This window comes from Pongo pygmaeus, chromosome 1 (assembly GCF_028885625.2).
Source record: "Pongo pygmaeus isolate AG05252 chromosome 1, NHGRI_mPonPyg2-v2.0_pri, whole genome shotgun sequence".
In the NCBI taxonomy this organism is placed as follows: domain Eukaryota; kingdom Metazoa; phylum Chordata; class Mammalia; order Primates; family Hominidae; genus Pongo; species Pongo pygmaeus.
The window spans coordinates 106,997,222-107,019,790 of NC_072373.2; the positions used below are offsets into that span (position 1 = coordinate 106,997,222).

At 44.1% G+C, this 22,569-nt stretch overlaps 1 protein-coding gene and 1 pseudogene across 1 annotated transcript in view; one reads left to right on the forward strand and one right to left on the reverse strand.

The window, feature by feature from the left end:
- Nucleotides 1–22,569, forward strand: part of LOC129015142 (neuroblastoma breakpoint family member 11-like) — a 2,260,169-nt gene that overhangs the window by 48,079 nt on the left and 2,189,521 nt on the right.
- The window catches only part of LOC129011991 (myomegalin-like), a 38,107-nt pseudogene that overhangs the window by 12,464 nt on the left and 3,074 nt on the right, over nt 1–22,569 (reverse strand).

The following is a 22,569-nucleotide window of genomic DNA, read 5'->3' on the forward strand; positions in this document are numbered from 1 at the left end:
TTACCTGAGCCTGGCAAATTTTACTCATTTGAATCTCTTACTGTCTTCTCACCTGTGAGGTCTGTTCTATTCTCTCCAAGCATGCATTGGTAGCTTTGTAGTTCTGCCTTCTTTCTTATCTGTTAACTTTTGTTATCGTCCCCCAGCAGTGACCTTTCCTCTCAAATCTTCTTGCTAATATAGAAATCAATTAAATTAATTAATTAATTAATTAGGGTGGCTAATTTGGAAATATCACTTGGTGGCTTTTTTCTTTTCCACAAGCATTCCATCATTCTTGGCTTAATCCTTCTGGATACTACTCTCAGTCTTTTTATGGCTGTTCAACAAATATTTGTGAATAAAAATACTTTGTTATTGATAATACATTGATATGATCAAGTAGACTAACCAAGGTCAGCTGCCTCCCAGCCACATGAGAAATGATGCCCACCCATGAGTGCCCCCTGGCTAGGGCTGGGAAAGTTCTTGGGTGCATTTTCTAGTGCCACTCGGCATGGAGTCATAGTACTGACCAGAGAGGAGCCCTGAGTTCATGAGTGAGGGATGTGGTGAGGAGGTAGAGGGATAGCAGAGCAGGGCCAGGAGCAACACACGCTGCTGTAGTAAAGTCTGGAGAAGCTTGAGAGGGAAGATAGGCATTCACACTCCCTCCTTTATTGATTCCAAATCAGTTGTGAGTGAAGGGAGGTAGAACAGATACCAGACTGATATCCAGATTGATAGCTCGTGACTCTGGATATATGCAGGTGGGCTTGTACAGGAATGATGGATTTCCTAGAGCTCTTCACTCCCAAGTCTGAGGGGCCCATAGTTGGAACATCTTAGAAAGTAGCCTTCTCTAGACTGGGAATAGCTGTAAATTTGGGTTGGTGGATCTGAATCGCTCTGTTATCTGTACCTTCTTCTGTTTGCTTCTCCAGTGGGTGATTAGTGTGGCCAGGGAAGAAAGAAACTTAAGAGTGACCACAGTTTGTGGGTTTTGACCATGTATCTCTGGAAGTATGACTCAGTTGAGCCTGAAGTCTTCAATTTTCTTCCCTGAGGACTCTGTTCTCATTGCAGAGCTGAGGTATGGACTCCAGGTCCTGACTTTAGAAGTTAGAGGTGGATCCTGTCCTGGAAAGTACACATTTGGGTAACAGAAGCTTCCAAAAGTTTCCCATTCTTTATCTCTCAAAGATAGTGCCTCAACCCAGCAGAAAACCCCAAGAACTCAAGGCCTGGCCCTGAATGAAGCATGGAGGGCTGGGTACATGTTTTCTGTGTGCCTCTTCTCAGTGGATTCTTTGCATGCATCATCACATGCCATAACTGCAATGGTGCAGGAGGCTCGATCTCCTTAAACAGCTGCTGCTATGGTATAGGCAGGACAACATCATATGGAAAGACTGGCCTCCATGTGATGGTAGCTTGAAAGGACAGTGTAAGGAGAAAGGCCACCTTGGTAAAGCCGCCAGGGGTGGAGATGGGAGGACTCTTACAGAACTGGCTCTACTACTTATCAATCACACAACAAAGGCACAGACATCAGAAGGCAGTATATAAGCAGATTAAGTATGGGGTGTGAAGTCAGGTGACTCTGGGGACCAGATGTAGTTCTGCCTTAAAGAGAGTTACTCTCTAAACTCAGATATATTCAGAAAGTAGGGATGACAGTACTTGCCCACTTCCCTTGCTGGACTGTTCATAAGCAGCAAGTGAAGTAAAGAATATCTGTGAAGCTCTGCCTAAAGGTCCCTAAATAGAACCAGAAACAGGAAGGACTGGGCTTCTCCTACTGCTTCCACAAGCAGTAGAGCTCAGCCTGTGTTCTACTTGCTCCTGTAGGCGGTCCTTGATGCAGATGGACTCCTCCAGGCTCTGGTGCGTGTTCTGGATTTCACCAAGATGCTCTTCCAGCAGGTCAGCCCTTGCAGCAACCACCAGGACATGGAGAGAGGTGGGAGATGGAGAATCCTGGTTACTGATGGGGGTGGGGCTCAGCCAGGGGCACTGCAGCAAGACCTGTAAATATCACTAGCCTTCTGCCAACTGTGTCCTCTCACATGGACACCCAAAAGAATGGTAGTTTTCTTTAAACAGTAAATGTGCTTTCAAACACCTAAGTGTCACTTGCTAAAAAATTTCCATGGGCCTTCTCCCACACAGGGGTCTTGTGAGAGTTCCACATGTTTTAGAAAAATAACTGAGGGCTCTGGACAAGGCCTGCCTAGCATCCGGAAAGGTATGGCCACCTCTTGGGTGTGACTATGAGGATGATAGGTGAGATCTCACTCTACCTTTCCTCTTACTGACACATGAGTGAGCATTCTTTAGCAAGGGACAAAGCCCTTCCTCCTACCCTTAGAAAGAAGGCCTAAAGTAAAAGTATGTGATCTTACACTCACCCTACGCGGTTAATGACTGACACTGAATGCTTCACTGAAATCACTTTTAATATGGAACATGAAAGTATAGCCTGGAAGGATCTAGAGATCTGAAGGCAGATTAGAGAGAGGACAACACCACCCCCTTCCCCGCTGCCAAACGAAGAAAAAAGATGTGGAAAAGTCAGAGGGATGCTTACACCAGATATTGACTGCACCATTTTGCTTTGGGCTCAGTCTTTCCTGAAAATTATGATTGTCTTACTTTGGAACTGAGTGGCATCCCACCATTTATGAGCTTAGCTATATCTCTCCACTTGCTGTGACTGTTTTGTGCACAGGATATATGTGCAGGTTTGGGGAGCTGCACCCTTGCACCCTTTCCTGTGACAACTCCTGACTGATGGAAGAAAGTCTCATCTATGCCTGGCATTCTGGAGGGATCTAAGAGACTGGGCTGCAAAGAGGCCAGGCTACAGAGAGAGAGAAGGACATGAGTGTGAGAGCACAAGAGGTGGGTCCCTGACTTTCCCATATCCCTATAGAGCACTGAGGCCCTGGGCAGGAGAAGGAAGAAAGGTACTTGGAGAGGATTAAGCCCTGATACAGCTCTTGCATTTTATACCCCCAACTCTGTGATCCAGGGATGGAGAAGGAATGAAACAGTCCTGGCTGGGTAGGAAAAGAGTAGACTCTGAATGAAACTTTTTTTCAAAGGCTGCCATCTCTATTTTGTGCTTTGCCTGTGGGTTTGGAGTTAAGCTGGTATACAGAGGAGCCTGAGGATAGGTCTCCAGATACACCCCGTTTCTGAGGCCTTATCGTGTCCCACTGGCCACTGCTGCCCAGGTACACAGGCTCCAGGATTCTTCTCAGTTCTATGGTGCCCCTAGGAGGAGAGTGAGGCTGTGCAGAGTTGAGGTAGTGGGAAGAGCCGGTTTCCAAGTCATTGCTCAGCAGTGTAGCTGTGGAAGTGGGAGGAATAGTGCTGGCATCTGGGCAGAAAGAAACATGAGTAAGAAGCAAATGGGTGCCAGAAGGGACAGATTCACAAGGAAGTGTGTGATTGCTAAGAATAGAGACTAAAAGGAGACCTGTGAAATGTCAGAGATCCCAGTTCACTGTGGTATACCAATTAGACTAAGGCTCATAACCTAGAGGTTGTAACTCTCACCCTTTGTCTTTCCTAGCAAGACACACAAGAGGTAGATAATAAAGTATCTTAAAGTCATCAGTATACACAATGGAAAAGTCCAGTGGCCCCGCTCCTGGCTCCTACTATAATCCTTCTAAAGTAGGATTCACTCCCACAGTTACAAGTTGCTGAGTGCAATGGCATACAGGATTGAGCTTACCTGTGAACACAAATATTTGTTTGTCTACATGTACTTGCCTTCCCCTGAAACTAACCAGTCAATATGTCAGTTCCACCTCGGAGTTTTTCAGAAGAGAAAGGGGACATGAAATCAAGCTGGATATGGTGGCCCTAGTTCCTCCAGACTGAAGAACTCTTTGCTGAGGCTGGGGAAGGGCCTATGTAAGGCAAGTATTTATTTGGATCCCATCCAACATGACTCAAGGAGCTGCAAAATGTCATCACTCCTGTCTAAAGAATCATTGAATACTATTCCACAAAGGCAGGTAGGACCTTTCATTTCATGGGCTGATATTTTCATAGACCCTTTGAAATCATAGGCCTTTCCCTTGAGCCCCATCATCTCCACTTCTTTGCAAAAAGAAGCCCAGCATAGGGGAGATGGGGAAAGAGGTGGGCAGAGATGCAGTTTAGGAGAAAATTCAGAAGCCTGCTTTCTTTCAGGGATTATGAACATGGGCAGCAGAATAGACAGGTATCTCCTCCTAAGCAACAGGAGTGAGGTTGTTGTTTCCTCCAACCAAGCCAAACTCCTCGGAGGGGTTAGTGTAATTGCCACTTGCCAGTTTTTAGCCCTACTTGTAGCTGGTCCTCAAATTTGGGTACATATTGGAATCACCTGAGAAAGTATGGAAACATACACTGATTCCCGGATTCCACAGATTTTGCCTTAATCAATATGGGATACATCTTGAACAATGGATGTTTTAAATTCATTTAGGTAATTCTAATAAGCAGAAGTTTGAGAAGTCTTGTCATGAGTCTCTCCTCCAATTTGCAAAATACTAGATGTTCATCAGGATCACTTAGTTAAGGAAGAAGATTAAAAATTTAAGCACCTACATTTTAGAAGGGATGCAACAAATATGAGGTTTCCTACCTCTTTCAAACTGCTTTCAACCCCATCTGAACACAAGGCAAAGGGGGAAATCAGCGGTTGTAGATAGCTTACTTTTTAATCAAGGCCATGTGAGGTTTTAAGTCTATCAGTAACAATGACCAGTATTCTCATGTTCCAGTCCCTTGGCCACACAATACACAGTACATGCCCTAAACCATGCAAAGACACCATACAGATTCTTGCACAAGATTTTAACCCAGGGACCTGAGAGGCCACCATGCACCAGTATCCACATGGAAAATTGGCTCAAAACAAACAATGAGCTCAGATAAACAATGGTCCCTTGGAGAGGACCTTGACTTCAGGTGGAGAAAGAAAGGGCTACAATCTTCCTCATCTAGGCAGGGACCTTTCAAACTCCAGTCAATGGCCTCAGACTTGATGTAATTCCAATTTAACCCAAAATGACACACACTTTTTCAGGGACAGTGCTCTCCTTCCATCCTTCCCTTTGGGCAAAGACAAATGGACAAATGTGGATAGATAAAGGAAAAGGAGGCAAGGAGAAGAAACGGAAGCTAGAAAATACTCTTGCCATTTGTCATGGGGCATATTTGTTGCCCATCCATTGTTGGTGCCAGAACTACTAAAGTAACAAGTTTTAGGTTAGAAAGACCAGCACCTCCTCCTGGTCCCTAAAGAGAGGGAAAAAATTTTTCCAAGGAGTCCCCAGAGTTTGATCAGCTGAGCTCAGCCCCATACTCTAAACAGGATGGTGACAAAGCCATCCTATGTAGAAAAGGTATAATATAAACATGAAACCTGGAGCAGAAGACCAGATTCAACCGCATCTCTCCCACTTACTAGTGACCTTGAACAAGTACCTTCACTTCCCTGAGCTTTAGAGTTCCCTGCACTAGACAAAATATCCATTTGCTGGGTTGTCAAAATAAATAGGCTAGGCTGGGTGCAGTGGCTTATGCCTGTAATCCCAGCACTTTTGGAAACTGAGGTGGGCAGATCATTTGAGCTCAGGTGCTCTAGACCAATCTTGGCAACATGGCAAAACCCCATCTCTACAAAAAATACAAAAATTAGCCAGGAATGGTGACACACACCTGTAATCCCAGCAACTAGGGGGGCTGAGGTGGGAGAGTCGCTTGAGCCCAGGAGGTCGAGGCTGCAATGAGCCAAGATCATGCCACTGCACTTCAGTCTGGGTGACAAAGTGAGACCCTGTCTCAAAAAAAAAAAAAAAGAAGAAGAAGAAGGAAAGAAATACGCTGATCTGCATGACATTTGGGGCTACAGGGAGGAGAATGCAAATTCTTGGCTGTTGTATTGCTTCACTGGAAACTGCTGGCATGGTGACCCTATCAGTCTCTGGCTCACCTAAGCTTCTTTACAGGCACAGAAAATGCCTGACAAATTAATTTAAGTTCATTCAAACTGCTTTCTAACTGTTGTGCCTAAGGTACTATGAGAGAGCAAATTCATGTGAAGGTTTATCTTTTCTTTCTAAGCTATCAGTGACCACCAGCACACTAAATTTATGATGAGCATCCAGCCTACAAATACATCAAAGTGTTTTCTAAAAGGTGATTGTCCACAGTCTTCATAACTACATGATGTCAATTATCTTTGGGAGTCAGAGGATGGGATTCACAGTCAGATGCCATAGCTGGTGCTGTCGTTCTAAGCTGCCTATGTGTCACCTGTCCCAGGACAGGGATGAACCCTGTGCAGTAGGAAAAGGGGCTCATCATTTCCTCTTCTGAATCCTTCTATCATTATCCTTTTTGCTCCAACCTAATGATGTCAGGAACTGAACTTGATTAACAGCATTTCACAGTAGAAAAATCTAATAGCCACACAAAGGAGCCCACTGAATGTGGCCATCTTTTTCTTGGCCACTTCATCCTGCATAGGCAAAACAACATCTCTCTACCATCCCCTACCAATGAGCAGTCCACCAGTCTGTCAGGGATTCAGCATACTTGGTGGTATCCAACACTGTCTACAGTGTGAGAGCACCAGGTCTAGAGCCTTGTGAACATATCTACCTGTTAACTGATGAGACACACCAGAGAAATAACAGGAAATACATTTCCAAAAAATAAGCAAGCAGAGCTTTCCCTCACTCTTCCTTTTGTAACGTGTACATGTGTTGTTTTTTTAAACTCTGCCATCCAGCCCGAGCCATGCAGAGCAACACAGTGTGGGGCTGCCATTCACAAGCACACAAATGCAGAAGTGCTCACTTTCTCCCAACTGCTTCTGCAACATCTGCAGCTCCTGCTGAGACTCAGCCAAGGAAACCACCGGTGTCTCACAGTAGCCAAGGAGGGGAGGGCCAGTGGGGCTGAAAGGCAGGAAGCTGGATGGAGCTGAGGGCAATGGTGCCTGAGGAAGGAGAGTCAGCTTGGGTATGGAGTGAAAATGCCTAGAAACAGAAAGTTAGGGAGAAAAGACATACATCATCAAGAGAAAATGAGAGAAAAGAATGGGTAAAAGATTGAGAACCAGAAATCACCCTGTGGAGTGGCTATCACCTAGTGTGCTACAGGATGAGACAGCCAAGAGTGACCATTGCTACCAGAGAGGCTGGCCTGGCTGACCTTCCCTCTTCTGCCCTGCCAGGGCTATCCTGCATATATCCTCTTCATCTTCAAAGCAATTGGCTAAAGAAGGTAAGGTGGCATTATTGAGCCCCACCCCAGCAATCCTGGGCATGGACAAGTCAGAGAGCCTGAATGCTCTCAAGGGCCCCTGGGGCTCTGCTCCCAGCATGTATCAGTCCTTGGCCCTGGAACAAGACTCTTTCTCCACCTAGAATTCCTTTCTGATGGCATCAGGTCCCATCCTGAGTAGGAGAGACATGAACAAAGGCTGTGGGGAAATTTTCATTACTAGTGCATGCAGTTCAGGACTCTGATGGAAACAAACTTCAGAATTCCAAATCAACATGTTCATTCACCAAATTAAAAATAGATGCCTTGGTAGAGTGGCTTAGACAAAATGGCTTGGAAACCCTTCTGGGCATTTAAATCACATAGCAAAAACTCTTAATATATGTAGATTATTTAGGCCTTCTTGATTCTATCTAGTCCTTAATGTAGACTTACAGAATTATAAATTCTTGGAACAGGAAATTTGCATTAAAAAAAAAAAAGTCTTCCCTGGTGATCTTTAGGCAGCCCATCTACAGACAGGTTTTTAGAAACTCTGTGGGACCAAGTGCCATGAACAGGCACCAGTGGATCAGGATCTTTGCTCTGCTCCTGACTCTACAAGTTACCTCTGTCACCATGGCCTCCATGGGCATGTACATGCTGTTGGGCACAAGGTGAGCCATTGTGGAGAGAGTGAGAAGAACACGGCAGACTCTTCTTCCTTGGTGACTCTGTTGGCTAGATCGTTAGAAACCCTGTAAAGTTTCAATGTTTAAAATTGTTTCCTCTTCCTTAAAAGCAATTAAAGGTCAGGTAGCCAATGGAAGGGGAGCAGAAACGAAGGCTGACCCACAGAGAATGTCTAATGTAGAAGACAATGATTACATTCTAAAACACATCCCAATGGTGCTGGCACCATTTCAGATCAATACTGCAAATACACCCAAATTACCAGGTTACACAGCCCAGGCATTCTTTGAGGAGGCATTCTGATTTTTTAAATCCTCTGTTCTTCATCTTCTGCTCTGTTTGAACCCAAAACATTTAAGCAGATGTCTACAAGTCTGGAAGCATAGCTTTTCCTCATGATTCTGGTCCAGCTGCTGCCCACTCTGGCCTAGAAACTTTGAAACCAGGCTCAGGAAGCATTGGAACACTTCCTCTTCCTTAAGATTTTGGTTGAATTGCCTTCAGGGAAATGAGGGCAGCAGAAGAAAGCACTGTGCTTTCTGGGAGCACCTCTACTCAAGTCAAACCTCACAACAAACCACACTGAAGGCAGCCAGCCAGCTATGCTGGGAAGTAGGAGGCGAAGACAAAGTTTGCCTTTTCCTTGCCATCCCTGGTACAGGGCAGTGAATGAGCAGTGTACCCTCTGGCAACTAAGCTGGACTTGTAGTTGAAATGCACCCCTTTAACTGCCCCCAAGATATGCACTATGTACATATCAAGGACTGCCAATCCATTCATACATCCATTAATGGTAACGTACTATGAACAGAACCTCGTCTGAGGCTGTTCTCAGCATCCTTGGTTATGAAATAAGTAGCACTACTTCTTGCAGAGAACCTCCATGCAGATTTAATGGGTAACACATACAGTGAATCAGTAGATGTGAATTTCTTTTCATCCTATGGCTGTTGGAATCCTGGGAGAGACATTTTGCATCTTTGCTCCCAGGATAAAATGAGAGAAAACCAATAAAAATGTTTCTTTTTAAATGGTTAGCCAACTACTGGTCAGAACTGGTATGCAGATCAAAACCTGATGTGGATTACTTAGTTTCTAAAATATTTTCTTAAATCAGACACAATTGGTGAATGAGGGTGGTTTCTTGATTCTGTCTGGGTTTTGATGTATTTAGGCCCCTAGCAGTCCAAACATCTGTCCTTGAAGAAAAGTCAAACAGGCAGCAGCGAAAGAGGAGATGAAACTTCTGCCCCATTGGCTGTTGCATACCTGAATGGGCCTCGTTGGCCTCCTTGTGGGGATTCTGGGGAGTTGGCAGGCTGATGGTGTTGCTGCTGGATTCGACCTTAACCCCCTGAGATGCACTGCTTGATGATTGTTTAGAAGACAATACAGCAGAATGACTCGAATGATGGATGGAATCTATAAAACCCATGAATGAAAGAAACGTATGATGTTCTACAGAGAGCTGGAATCCTGGCCTTATATTTAGCCAGGGGTACCAGGGCTAGAGTCTTGCCTTCAGGGAAAGAACCAAGCACAAGCACTGCTAGCAGTGTTCATTTTCTTGCTTGCAGACAGCTCCTATAGTGAGGTAAACCACCTTAGGCATGAGAGTGGTGCTCTGAGCTCTGAAACATGAAAATGGCAACTCCAAAAATATCAGGCAAGACTAGCAGCATCTGTGGACCCCCATATATACTTAGGGAACACGGCTCAGAAATAAGTAGCAAGATCATTGTAGGAGAGATGAAGGAGGTTTTCCATCTTAAAGAAGATCTAACCGACAGAGTCACCGAGGAAGAAGAGTCTGCCATGATCTTCTCACTCTCCCCACGATGGTTCACCTTGTGCCCAACAGCATGTTCATGCCCATGGAGGCCATGGTGACAGAGGTAACTTATAGAATCAGGAGCAGAGCAAAGATCCTGACCCACTGGTGCCTGTGCATGGCACTTGGCCCCACAGCCATGTTCAGCCTGATACACAACATGGTGGAGCTATAAGGCCTGTTTACTCAGGTCTCCAATCAGTCTAGACAAAGACAGTACCACCCAGAAAGTGGAGGCTACCTGAGTAACTGGGAGAAGCTTTCTTCTCTTCATAGTGTGTGTACTCGCTGGCTATGTCCATGTCAGAGCAGGCTTCCAGCTCATCAGACAGTAAAGAGGTGCTGCTGGGAGAGCGGTGGGAGTCAGACAAGGCATGCCTGCTGGAGGGTGTGAGGGACCGAGCACCCAGCTTGGCCTGCAGGACTTCAATCACTTTCCCCTTCTCCTGCAGCTCCCTGCTGATCCTGGTTGGGAGAAGGGGGACAACAGGTAAAACCAGGGTTGCCCAAACCAACCTGTCCTAACTATGGCTCATAGGAAAAACCAAGTAAGCCAAGGGGACCATGCCTGCAGAGAATAATGGAAATAACCCACCTCTGCTTAGGGATGGAGCGTAGGTGCGGTGTAGATGGAGAGAGAATAGCTACCCAGGGCTCTGGCCACATAATATGCTGAGGACAAGCAAAGATATAGCTAGCCCTCCTTTTAAGGCACTGCTGCTTAAAGTATGATCCCTGGAACAGTTGCAGCCTGCAAACTGTTTGTTACCATCTCCAACAAGACAAGTATAAAAATTGAAAGCAATCATTGAGAAATGCAGAGCAAACCACTGTCCCAACATCCAAGAGCATGATAAGTGGAAACATGTAGTTAGCTGAATTCAGACCATGTATGTTTCTATGATGAATTAGAAATAAAAACAAAACAAAACAAAAAACAACACTGTGTCCTTCACTACAGATATTTTCAGAAGCATTTATGTAGTCTGAGACACAAGCATGACACAAAGAACCCCAACTAGTGGCTGCAATGGACTCTGAGCCCATATTTCATTGAGTATTATATGAAGCAACTCACTGAGAACTGGGTCCTGAGGCACTGCAGCCTCCTGGTGATCTACACTATCTAGGCCTCTTTCACCAGGTCCTGTTATATGATTCCTTTTTTCTCCCAGGGCAATTGAGTAACTATTAAACTAGCTGTCAACCCAACTTGGGGCAGACCAACTTTAAAAAAAGCGCATCCTACTTATTAAACACACACCAGGAAAGCAGGACCCTCAGTGGGGCGGAAGACTCTTGAAACCTAGTTAGTTCACTTTTAGCTCAGACTGTTTCTAGGTTACTAAGCCTGAAGAATTAATGTGCCAATGTAATTAAACCAAACGGGAAGAAAGAATTTAGTTAAAAACAACAGTGAGGTGTTCAATGAATGCATGAATTCAATACATTCAGCACTTTCCTTTATTCCCCTTGATTTGTGGAGCTGCCGCCACCCTTGACCCTTTGGGCCTCAGTCCCAATCTCTTTCCCAGATTCTCCTCTGAATTACCTGAGGGCCAGTGGCTCAAGTCCAGCTTGATCTTCCTCACTTTTATGATCCTCTGTAAACCAAATTTAGAAAGAAACAATAAGAAATTAGGCTGGTCCCACTTCCCGCATTAGAAATGCAGGAGCCTATCTGGAGACAGAGTAGTGAGTATTTCATTTGTGCATCCAGAACAGTTATTCTGGGAGACATCAGCTTGTGTCTCTAGAGAAGTGACCCCACTGTCCCTGACCTGCCGGTCACCATGATGACTTCCTCTGCCCTAAATCAGGGTAAAACATTTAAAATGTCTTTTGTTCCATTAATCATGAGGCCCTTGCCCAGCTGCCCTGTGGGACACTCCAGCCTCCATGTCCTGCTGCAGACTAGCTCCCCAATGCATATGCCCCACCACAGCTTTCATGCAGAACCTGCACTGGTCTCTGAGGAGATGACAAGAAGCCCTGCCCCACCTCTGCATCTGCCACCAGGAGGTGGGCTGGGTGGCTCCGAAGTCTGATCTTACTTTACTCCCTTGTATATTCTCTGGAAATTCTGAGTAGAGGACCCCAATAATAACCAATGTAGCCCTTGAACTACTGCAGCCAGTGCCTAAACCATGTATAAAAGAGCATGGCACTTTATCCATATGTGGAGTACTTGCCTGTACATTACCATGCCATAAATGGAGACACCACAAGGATAAGGCATTTAGCGAGATGGTGACAGCATCCAGGCTAGAACTTGGGTCTTGAAATTCTTAGTTCAGTGCTCTTCCTCCTATAACAAGGCCCTTCCATCTCATGTCCCCTACTCCCTCTTAGTATCAGATAGATGCTGCCCCTGCCCCACAGGTCACATTCCATGAGTGGTGAAGTTTCTATAGTTGTAACCATGGCATCTTCAGCCCTGTGTGTTCCTCTCCATGCTCCCCACTGAGCAGTCTTCATCCTGTATTAGCCCCAGGAAATGAAATAGAAACAGGACCCTAGGTTAAAAAGTTGTAGTGGATATGTGGCGGCCACCAGGGGCTGGAACTGTGGGGGTGAATGAGAGTATTCCAAAGCCCTGTGGCCAACTTACTGGTGCTGAGTTTGCTGGTGAGCCTCTCTGTCAGCTGGCTGCCCTGGGTGAGTTGCTCCCAGAAGCTCTGTCCCAGATAGTAGTTAATGTCATTTCTCCTTAGGAGATCCTCAAAAGATTTTACTGTATATTTTGCATGCTGGGAGAAAAATAACAAATACCTCTCCCTTCCTGTATTTTTTGCCATAGGTAAGACAGTTCCTGGGCCTGATCCTAAATCAGGGAATCATATTTCGTAATGCAGGACAGAAGAGGAAAGAGTAAGTATGGAAAGAGTGGATGCTAAGTTATGGAGTTATGGGGGCTTCTGTAGAGATTTCTATGAGAACATCTCTAAGGAACTCCCCCAAGCTGAATTCTGGCACATAAGCCATAGGAGGTATTTAAGAGTAAATTATACCCTGAGAAAGTATTGCCTTAAAAAAATTCAGTATGGGCCAGGTGTGGTGGCTCATGCCTGTAATCCCAGAACTTTTAGAGGCTGAGGCAGACAGATCTCAAGGTCAGGAGTTCGAGACCAGCCTGGCCAATATGGTGAAACTCCCTCCTCCACTAAAAACACACAAAAAATTAGCTGGGCATGGTGGCACATGCCTGTAATCCCAGCTACTTTGGAGGCTGAGGCAGGAGAATTGCTTGAACCTGGGAGGTAGAACTTGTAGTGAGCTGAGATGGCACCACTGCATGCCAGCGTGGGTGACAGAGTGAGACTCTATATCAAAACAAAACAAAACAACAACAAAAAATTTACCATGCCACTGTTCTTCAACTGTATATATATATATACAGTTTTCATATATATGAATTTCATATATATACATTTCATATATATATGTTAATTATATGTCCCCAGATAAATCATAAAGTCTGTGAGAATAAAGATAGTTCTTCATTTTACATCCCTTACAGCACCAGTATCACATAGATTCACAGCAGTTACTCAATGAATAATTAGAATCATTTCATCCTAAGTCTAGATAGGATCTTTCATGTCTTCTGTTTTAACCACCACCTGATGCCTTAATTTCTTCTATGTTATGATACTGTGACTGACTGTATTTTTCAATGATGGCCATCACATAAACTCTCATACTAGCAACTGATGGGACCCAAAACAAGAGACTCTAAGGGAGAACCACCCAGCTGAGCCCAGTCAAACCATAGAACGAAGAAGCATAATAAAGTGTTGTTTGAATTCACTAAGTTTTAGAGTGGTTATTACTTAGCAATAGATAACCAGGACACAATAAGATGAATGTCTGTGTTTTCAACACTAAGTATCAATAACACTTATAACTATGGCAAGTAGCATTGAGAGCTTAATATATGCTAGGCACTATTCTAAGCACTTGTATTAATTCTTTTTTTTTTTTCTTTTTTTTTTTTTTTGTGAGACAGAGTCTTGCTCTGTCACCCAGGCTGAAATGCAGTGGTGCCATCTCAGCTCACTGCAACCTTCTCCTCCCAGGTTCAAGCAATTCTCCTGCCTCAGCCTCCCAAGTAGCTGGGATTACAGGCATGCACCGCCATGCCCAGCTAAGTTTTGTATTTTTAGTAGAGACAGCATTTCACCATGTTGGATATGCTGGTCTCGAACTCCTGACCTCAGGTGTTCTTCCGGCCTCGGCCTCCCAAAGTGCTGAGATTACAGGCATGAGCCACCACACCTGGCCAGCACTTGTATTAATTCATTTAAACCTAATATCCACACTTTGAAATGGATTCTCTTATTATCCTCATTTAATAGGTAAGTACAAAGGCTCAGAAAGGTTAAGAAGGTTGCCTGGGTAGTAAACATCAAAGCTAGGCAGACCGATTCCAGTATTACTACTATACTATACCATATATACTATTACTTTACTAATATATCCCTAAGAGGAAATCCCTGAGACCCGATATCTCCCAGATACTGGGACATCATCCTATGCCCTCCTGGTTGCCTACCTGTCTTTTCTGCAGACCTATATCTACCATTAAATCAGTGTCCTTGTGAATACCCAGACATGTTCTTTCTTCCAACTGCCTGAGCTACCCTACACCAAGCACAAACTTACACATTTTCAATCCAGGAAGTGCCCAAACAGTGCCATGCTTACCCAGGTCATGAGGCTGATCTCAGCTCCTCAGCCACTGATCTCAGCTCCTCAGCCAGCTTCCCTTCTAGTCCATTTTCTGGGAGCTGGGCCTCCAGCTGGGATACTCTCTGGATGAGATTCTCCAGGTCCTTTTTGGCCTGAAGCCCTGGAGAGTAGAAAGCCCCAGTGCCATCAGACAGCCACCCCTCATCCTCATCATGGACACTATGAGGTAAAGACCCCTCCAGAGTGCCAACAGCTCTCAGCTTCTGAGGTCTTTCCAGACTAGACAAATAATCACTTGTAACCAAGAGGGACTGGACCCAGCCCTTGAGGTTTTGAATGACCTTGTTGGCATTCTGAAGCTGGGCCTTCAGATCTTTGATGTCCTTTCATAGGACCGAGATGTTTTCTGACTTTCCATATACCTGGAACTCTTCCTGCTTTCCTAGCTCATTCTCCAAGGGCTTCCTCTCGGAGGAACTAGCCAGCGTTGAGCCCCGGTGCCCCTGCTCAGAGCACAGCCCCTCAATCAGGATCATTTCCTTGAGGCCGTTGTGCTCCTCACACTCTGAAAAAAGCCAAAGATGTCTTCCTAAATAAAAGTTAGATGTGCTGTTGTGGCCACCGGCTTTGAGAGGAGGCAGGTTTGGTCATGAGGACAATAATCACCAGGGAAAAGTTGAAGTGGTACTTTATTCAAACCCGACATTGTACTAGGCATTCAAATACAAATTTTCTTATCCTTCTTATACCTACAAGTTAGGTTTCATCACTTTCAATTTTACTGACTGGGGAAACCAAAACTTAAAGAGAGGTGGTAAACTAGCTTGTTCTAGATCACTCAAACTAGCACATGGCAGAACCAGAATTCAAATCCTCCAATGTCCTGTGTTCGTTCCACACACACTGATGTTTCTTAAGATATTCACATGGCCTTATCTATTTAGGATGGCCACAAGAACATAGGACAAGCTATTCCTGCATGCTGAAAGTTTAATGCTCTCCAAATTTTACTATAATTTAAAAGTTTATTGTGTTACAACTGTGTGAAAAATAGGCATAGGAAAATAAGACTTTGAATAAATATATCAGCATGTTAATATCAGTGTATTAGGGCAGTGGTAGTCAGAATGAGAACTAATCCATGGCATTTTACCAGATGCCAGGCACTGTTCTAAAGCATTTTATAAGAATTTACTCATTTAATTGACATTAGTACCTGATGGGGTAGGTAGTTCCTTTGTTACTATTTTAATATATGAAGAAACTGGGGCATAGGAAAGTTTACAAATTGGGATTTGAACCAACCAGTCTGGCCCCAGGATCTTGTCTCTTAACTGCCACACTACACTGCCTCAAGAATGAGAGAGATTATGTTTTTCTTCTCTTCTGGTTTTCGGTGTGGTGGGTGGCCCTATAGTTGTAGTCTTTTTATAATGCAAAACAAAATCATGTTTAACTTAGGTTTTGTGTGTTTCCAAAACCTCATCTGGTCTCTAAGTAGGCCTTAGTATTTCTATAATAATCAGTTGGATAGAACTTTATATTATTATTCGTAGTAGTAGCAGTATGTCAAAAACTAATTGTAGAAATTCAAACTTATACTCAGCCTCATTTTGGGTAACAGTTCTCCTATTAATCTCCTGTCCTCCTCCTCTCCACTACTTGTCAGGTGTGGAACTGGCCAACAGCACCCAAATGTGACAGCTGACTCCAGGGAGGGGCGAGCACCACACCCTGTGCTCTTACCAGGACTGGTGGTTTCCTCCTGTTCAGCCTCATTCTTGCTTCAGCCACAAGTCTCATAGCCCAAGTCCTGGAGGTCCACCTGGACCTGCTTGCTGTCCTGCCTCAACAGCATATGAATTTCCCACATATGCCCTCAGCCTCAATGGCACATACCCTAACCTTTTGGGGCAGGGAGGGCAGATCCACAGTGGGAGAGAAGCTTCTCTGAAATGGTGGGAGAAGAGACCACCAGCTCAAGGAAGCAGAATTTCTTTCCACAGGAAGAGCCTCCATTTGCCATTGATAATCTCTGCTTCAGATAACCCAGGCTTTAGCTGGGACCAGATATCTGTAAGTCAGGGATTGTACACTATCATCTCTAGCAGCCCCATTGAAGCTGGCAAGTGCTTTATCCGCAGGGGTTCAATAAATGTTGAATGGAGCTGAACTAATTTACAGTCCCAAGACCCTAGACCTGTACTGTCCAATAAGGTAGTTAGTAGCCACATATGGCCACTTTATACTAAATTAACTAAAATTAAATAAAACCAAATATCCAAGTTGTACTAGCCACACTTCATGTGCTCAATAACCACTTTATGTCGGTATAGAACATATAGAACTTATAAGACACACAGGCTAGTTCTTTACTAGTAAGTCATAGTTACTTATTAAGTATAGCTCTGTATTTCTCCAGCTCATTAGCCTGAGCAAAGACAGTGGCTTCTGATAGCAGCAGCTTCTCCTGGAGATCTTGATAGCGTTGTTTTCATTGTGACAGCTGGGAGTGCAGGTGCTGGGTGGACCCTGGTAGGCTAAACGCTGACTGAGGCCCAGGGTCATGAGGCTGGGACTGGTTATCCAACTGTGAAAGGGACCAATACAGGGATCAGAACAGTCTGAGGTCACCCCCATGCAGTGATGACCACTGCCCCTTCTGAACGCTGTGTACTTTCCTTAAGTCTGTCACAGCACTTCTCATGCCATTTGGCAGTGACTTGCTTTCCAGATGGAGCTCCTGGAGCACTGAGATAATGTTTGCTTCATATCTGTACCCACAGCACACAGCACACAGCACACAGCACACAGCACAGTGCCAATCAAGTCTACAGAGGAGCTCTCAGGAAATGTTTTCTCAGTGGTCAAAAAGACAAGGGGTGGAACCCTCCACTCACCTCCCCTCACATTCTATCCCATTGATTCTCTCAGAATCCCCATATTCTCCATTTTACTGAATCTTCAGCATGGCTCCTTCCCTAAAGAGGATCCAAATAATCCATCTGAGGCCCAGGAACAGACACCTGTGATGAGCTGTGACAAAAAAATGGCAGTGATAAGGAAGGGATGTCATTACATACCACTTGTCTGGGCTGCCTCATAACCTGATGCATCCCTATGTTACAGCAGTTACCACATCCTGTTAAAATGACCTGTTTGTGTGCCGTCTTTCCTTACCATATTAAGTATCTCAAGGGCAGCCATTGGTTTTATTGCCCCATGCCAATGCCTAGTGTGTTATCTGAAAAATTAAATACTCAAGAAATATTTACATTGTAAAAGCCTTTCTAAAGGCTGAATGTAGCAGAATATTTTTACCATTGTTTGTGGTACAAAGAGACCCTTCTCTTGGTACCTCCTGATTCACATGGGAGAACGTTTTATGGTAAACACTGTCATCTTGAGCCCTTCTCCAACTGTTTTTCAGTCCATCTAAGCCCACACTTACTTGGTGGGCAGCCACTGTGAAGGTAGCCCCAAGGTCAAGTCTCTGGGGTCTGGGGCAAGGCCTCACAGTCACATTCCCCTCCTCTCGGTGTTGGTGCTTCCCAGGAGAACCAACCAGTTCTGTCTTTATTCTGTTGATGGTGCTGGTCAGATGCACAAGGAGCTCTGGAGTAAGTTTACTATTCCCTTCCTTGCTACTCAGCACAAGTTGTTCTTTGAGGAGTTTGATGATATTGTGGGCATTCTTCAGTTTTCCCTGGAGCTTTCTGAACTCAGCCTGAAGACTACTCTCACTCAGACCCTCTTTGGCTACCACAGTCTCAACCATCGCCTCGCCCTTCTCCTTTTCTTTCTCAATCTCCCATTCATCAGATATTGCTTCTCCCATCTCCTTTTTCAGCTCTGCATTCTCAAGGCAAAGGCTCAGCATGATGTTTCTGCAGGAAACATGTAATCGAGGGCTAGTTCTGGTCCTGACAACAGTTCCTAATAGTACCTCTTACCCACATCTCAGCCCACAATAAACTCAGACATACCCCAGAGCATGAAGCAAACTGAGACCTACAACAGCTCCCTAATTTTACATACAAGAAAATCAAGGCTCAGGAAGAGTAAGAGACTTGCCCAAACTTCCACAGCTTCTTGGTGGCAGCACCATCACTAGAAACCTTGGACTCAAGACGTGCATGCTAGTTTTCTTTACTTGTGCCACACAGCCTCATATGTTCTAATTTTTAGTAGCCTCTGGAATAAGAGTACTTACACTGTTAAAAAATAAGACCTTTTCTTTAACACATTTATTGTTATAAATTTTACAGTTCTATTATTTATCTTCAGTCAGTTTCAAACCTTTGGGACTTAAGAACACAGAATAAATAAATAACACTAATCAGAACTATTAATACAATCAAAATGTACTTAGATAATTGTTTGCTTTATGTCTGGCTCACATAATAGAGATAACCTTCTTGAGAGCAGGACTGTGTCTGTCCTATTCACCCCATATCCCTAATGCCTACACAAGTGCCTGCCACATAAATCATTCATATTTCTTGAAGAAATAAAATTGACCAAACAGCTAATTTTCACCAAGACATTCCAGATAAATTCTTTCCACAACAACAAATTCATACCAGGGTTGAGTGGAAGCAAACATGGCTGTAACAATTCTATTCACTTAACTTCTTTGAGCCTCAGTTTCCTTTTATATAAAATAAGGATGATAACACTTACCTAGTGGAGTTAGCTGATGCTTAAATGAAATTGCATATGTGGTATAGCTAGCTCAGGGTCTAACAGGGAAGTCATTCAATCTCTGCTGTACTAGCTGCAGACCTGAGAAATACCAACAGCAGAATCCCATAAGGTTCTTGCTTAAAAAGCTGTAGAGCTAAGGCCTATGAATCCACATTTTACTTAAGTTCCACAGGTGATTTTCTTTTTTTTTTTCTTTTTTTTTTTTTTTTTGTAGTTTTAGTAGAGACGGGGTTTCACCGTGTTAGTCAGGATGGTCTCAATCTCCTGACCTCATGATCCTCCTGCCTTGGCCTCCCAAAGTGCTGGGATTACAAGCGTGAGCCACCGCACCTGGCCGGGAGTCCAGTTTTTTGTCTGTTTATGTTAGTGGACATGAGAGCTGATAGATGGAAAAGTGTGGTAATAAACTGGCAGTAAGCTTGTGGAGTATCCAATAAACTTAAACACTATTTTTTGAATTGAACTGAAATTATTGTGCTGTGAAAATGATAGAGTTTATCCAAAGAAAGATCTGGCTTGGCAAATAGGATGGATAGTGGTCCTCACCAGTTAAATGAGGTAATGACCATGGGATCTCCATGATGAGATCAGTGTCATTATAAGAAATGGGAGAAAGACCAAAGTACTCTCTCTCTCTCTCTCTCCACCATGTGAGGACAGAAGGAGAAGGGTAGCTATCTGCAAGCCTAAGTGTGCTACACAGGGCTAGAAACAGGTTTTAGTGATCGTTGAAACACCCAGGACAGTACACTACTCTTTGGGAGATGCTTTGCTTGGGTCTGATCATTGGGTTTTGAGGTAGAGGGTGGTACATGTTGCTGACAGGGAACTCATTAGTATGTTGAGTTTTAGCATCTGTGACTGAGATGCATATGAGGCCTTTGTAAATTTAGAAGTTGAGAGTAGAAATTAAAGGTTTGTATTTTAGAAGGAGATTTGAGAAAAAATGTAGCTCTGGTTGATACAGATAATATGTTAAGGTTTGTTGGCCAGAGCTGGTGTGTGTCTTGGGCGTCAGGCAAAGAACAGAGAACAGCCAAAGCTCTGAGAGGTCAATGTGAAGGGTGATTTCCTTGTTGGGCTCAAGTTTATGACTCAGCCTGGACCTCGCTTGGCTTCTCAGCTAGAGAAGAAGCATGATTCCATGTCACACACAGCTCCTGTCTTTGAAAAAGTCATAATGACTCCCAGTCCCAACACATGGGGCAAACTCTGGATTTTTCTCTTCAGTTTAATCTCTCCAGGGAACTGAGGAAAGAAATCTCTCTACTATTTGAACTTCATCAAAAGACTAATATGTTAATATTTTGACCATCAATATTTCCTTAAACTAGTCTACTTCTTACATAGCTAATACATAAAAGCATATTAACTTAGGAAATTGGATTCTCCCTAACAATGAAATATTGACTGCAAAAGCATTATTAATCTTTTTATATCACATTTCCTTCAAATGCTTTATACATCTTCAAGCAGACAAATAATAGTGTTATAATGATTACAAGACCGATCATTACTCTTTTGCCAATAAAAAAACCAGCGACAAAAGACTAACTCAGTGGACCAACGTTTGTTTCTTCATTATCTCTACCTTGATTCTGTCCTTTTATTTCCTCTTTCTTCTAATTCTGCTTCTGCTTATTTCCTCCCTGGATTTGAAGTTTGCTTACCTAAACTACCAGTTAGGTTACACTCTCAGAACCACTAAGGCAGCAGTTTGAGGTTGACAATTGAAGATTTAGGATTTGAAACAAGAAAGATTAATGAATTTCTGATGTTTTATTATAGGGGTTTGTAATGCAGGTAGAAAGACCTTTTTCAGAGTTAAGAGTTTGATCTGACAAATGAGCCATTTTGATATTTATAACTTTGTTTAGTAAAAGTTTCCTATAAAAACATTTGGTTTGGATGTCTTTGTCAGCTTTTAGTCGACACCTTAAAAGGCCGCTTCGAAGTTCCTAAGTCTTTCTGGATACTCTTTTCAGTAACCCTCCAGCCATTTAGCAGAGAGAGGCAGTGGTGATTCAGTGGTAGAATTCTCACCTCCCACGCAGGAAACCCGGGTTCAATTCCCGGCCAATGCAATGGGGTTTTTTAACTTCACTATGGCTCTTTACCCATCTTCTCTGCAAAATTGTACTGCATAACTTAATAGTGCATTTAGGGGCTTGGCCATCACAAGGTAAAGTGATGACAACACTCACCAAAGTAGGGGCAAAAGACATTCAGGAGACTAACCCAGGACCCATGCAGTTGTTGAACTCAACAAACCGCTTAGCAAAGTGGCAAGCACGAAGTGTTTCTGGTGAGTCACTGCAGTTTTGATATTGGTACCTGTTACTTTCATCTATTCTCTGGGCGGATCCCTGCAAACCCAAATAACCATCAGGTTTCTGATTCGCGTGTTGGACCTTGGGCTTACCACTGAGCCACTATGGAGAAGATCTAGAAATGAAGCTACTGGAAGGAAAGAAGCTGCAGGTGGGGCAGTCACCTCAGAGGTCCAGGAGGTGTCAGCGGCCCAAAGAAAAGGGAGGTGTGTGGGGAAGAATCTGCGTGGAGATGGGGGAGCGGCGGAAACTGGTCCTTGCGCTGAGGTGGCCAGTGGACCCTCGGGGCTGTACCCAGACGCCGAGAAACGAATTTGCTAACATCGTCAGCCACCGCAGCCTCCGTGTGTTTTGTGGGCCCATCGGTGTTCCACGAGGGATTCCGTGTGTGTGGCAATGTGTGTCAACAGGTGTTGGCCTGAAATTTGGCCGGGCACGGTGGCTCACGCCTGTAATCCCAGCACTTTGTGAGGCCGAGGCGGATGTATCGCTTGAGGTCAAGAGTTCAAGACCAGGCTGGCTAACATGGAGAAATCCCCTCTGTACTAAAAATACAAAAATTAGCCGAATGTGGTGGCATGCACCTGCTATTCCAGCTACTTGGAAGGCTGAGGCAGGAGAATCGCTTGAAGGTTGCAGTGAGCCAAGGTTGCAGTGAGCCAAGATTGCATTACTGTTCTCCAGCCTGGGCGACAAAGCGATACTCCGTCAAAAAAAAAAAAAAAAAAAAAAAAAGAGCGAAAGAAGGCAGTGTTGATGGGACAACGAGACCTCCCAGGAGGCTTGTTGTAGAGGCAGTGGCCGGATCCTGAGAGATGAGATTTTTTAAAATTATGTGGCAGAATGGGGAGAGAGAAACGGAGAAGCACATGAAAGAGAAAAAAGCACGAAAATCTGCAGACATCCAAGAATAAAGCAGAGAAAATAGTGTGAATGTTTTTACATAAAAAAAAAAAAAGTAAGAAGTACAATGGTTGTCAGCAGGCTTTGTGGTCATGTAGTGGTTAATACTTGTAACTGTGGTTGCCACAACCTGGGTTCTAATCTGAGTCACAGTAGTGT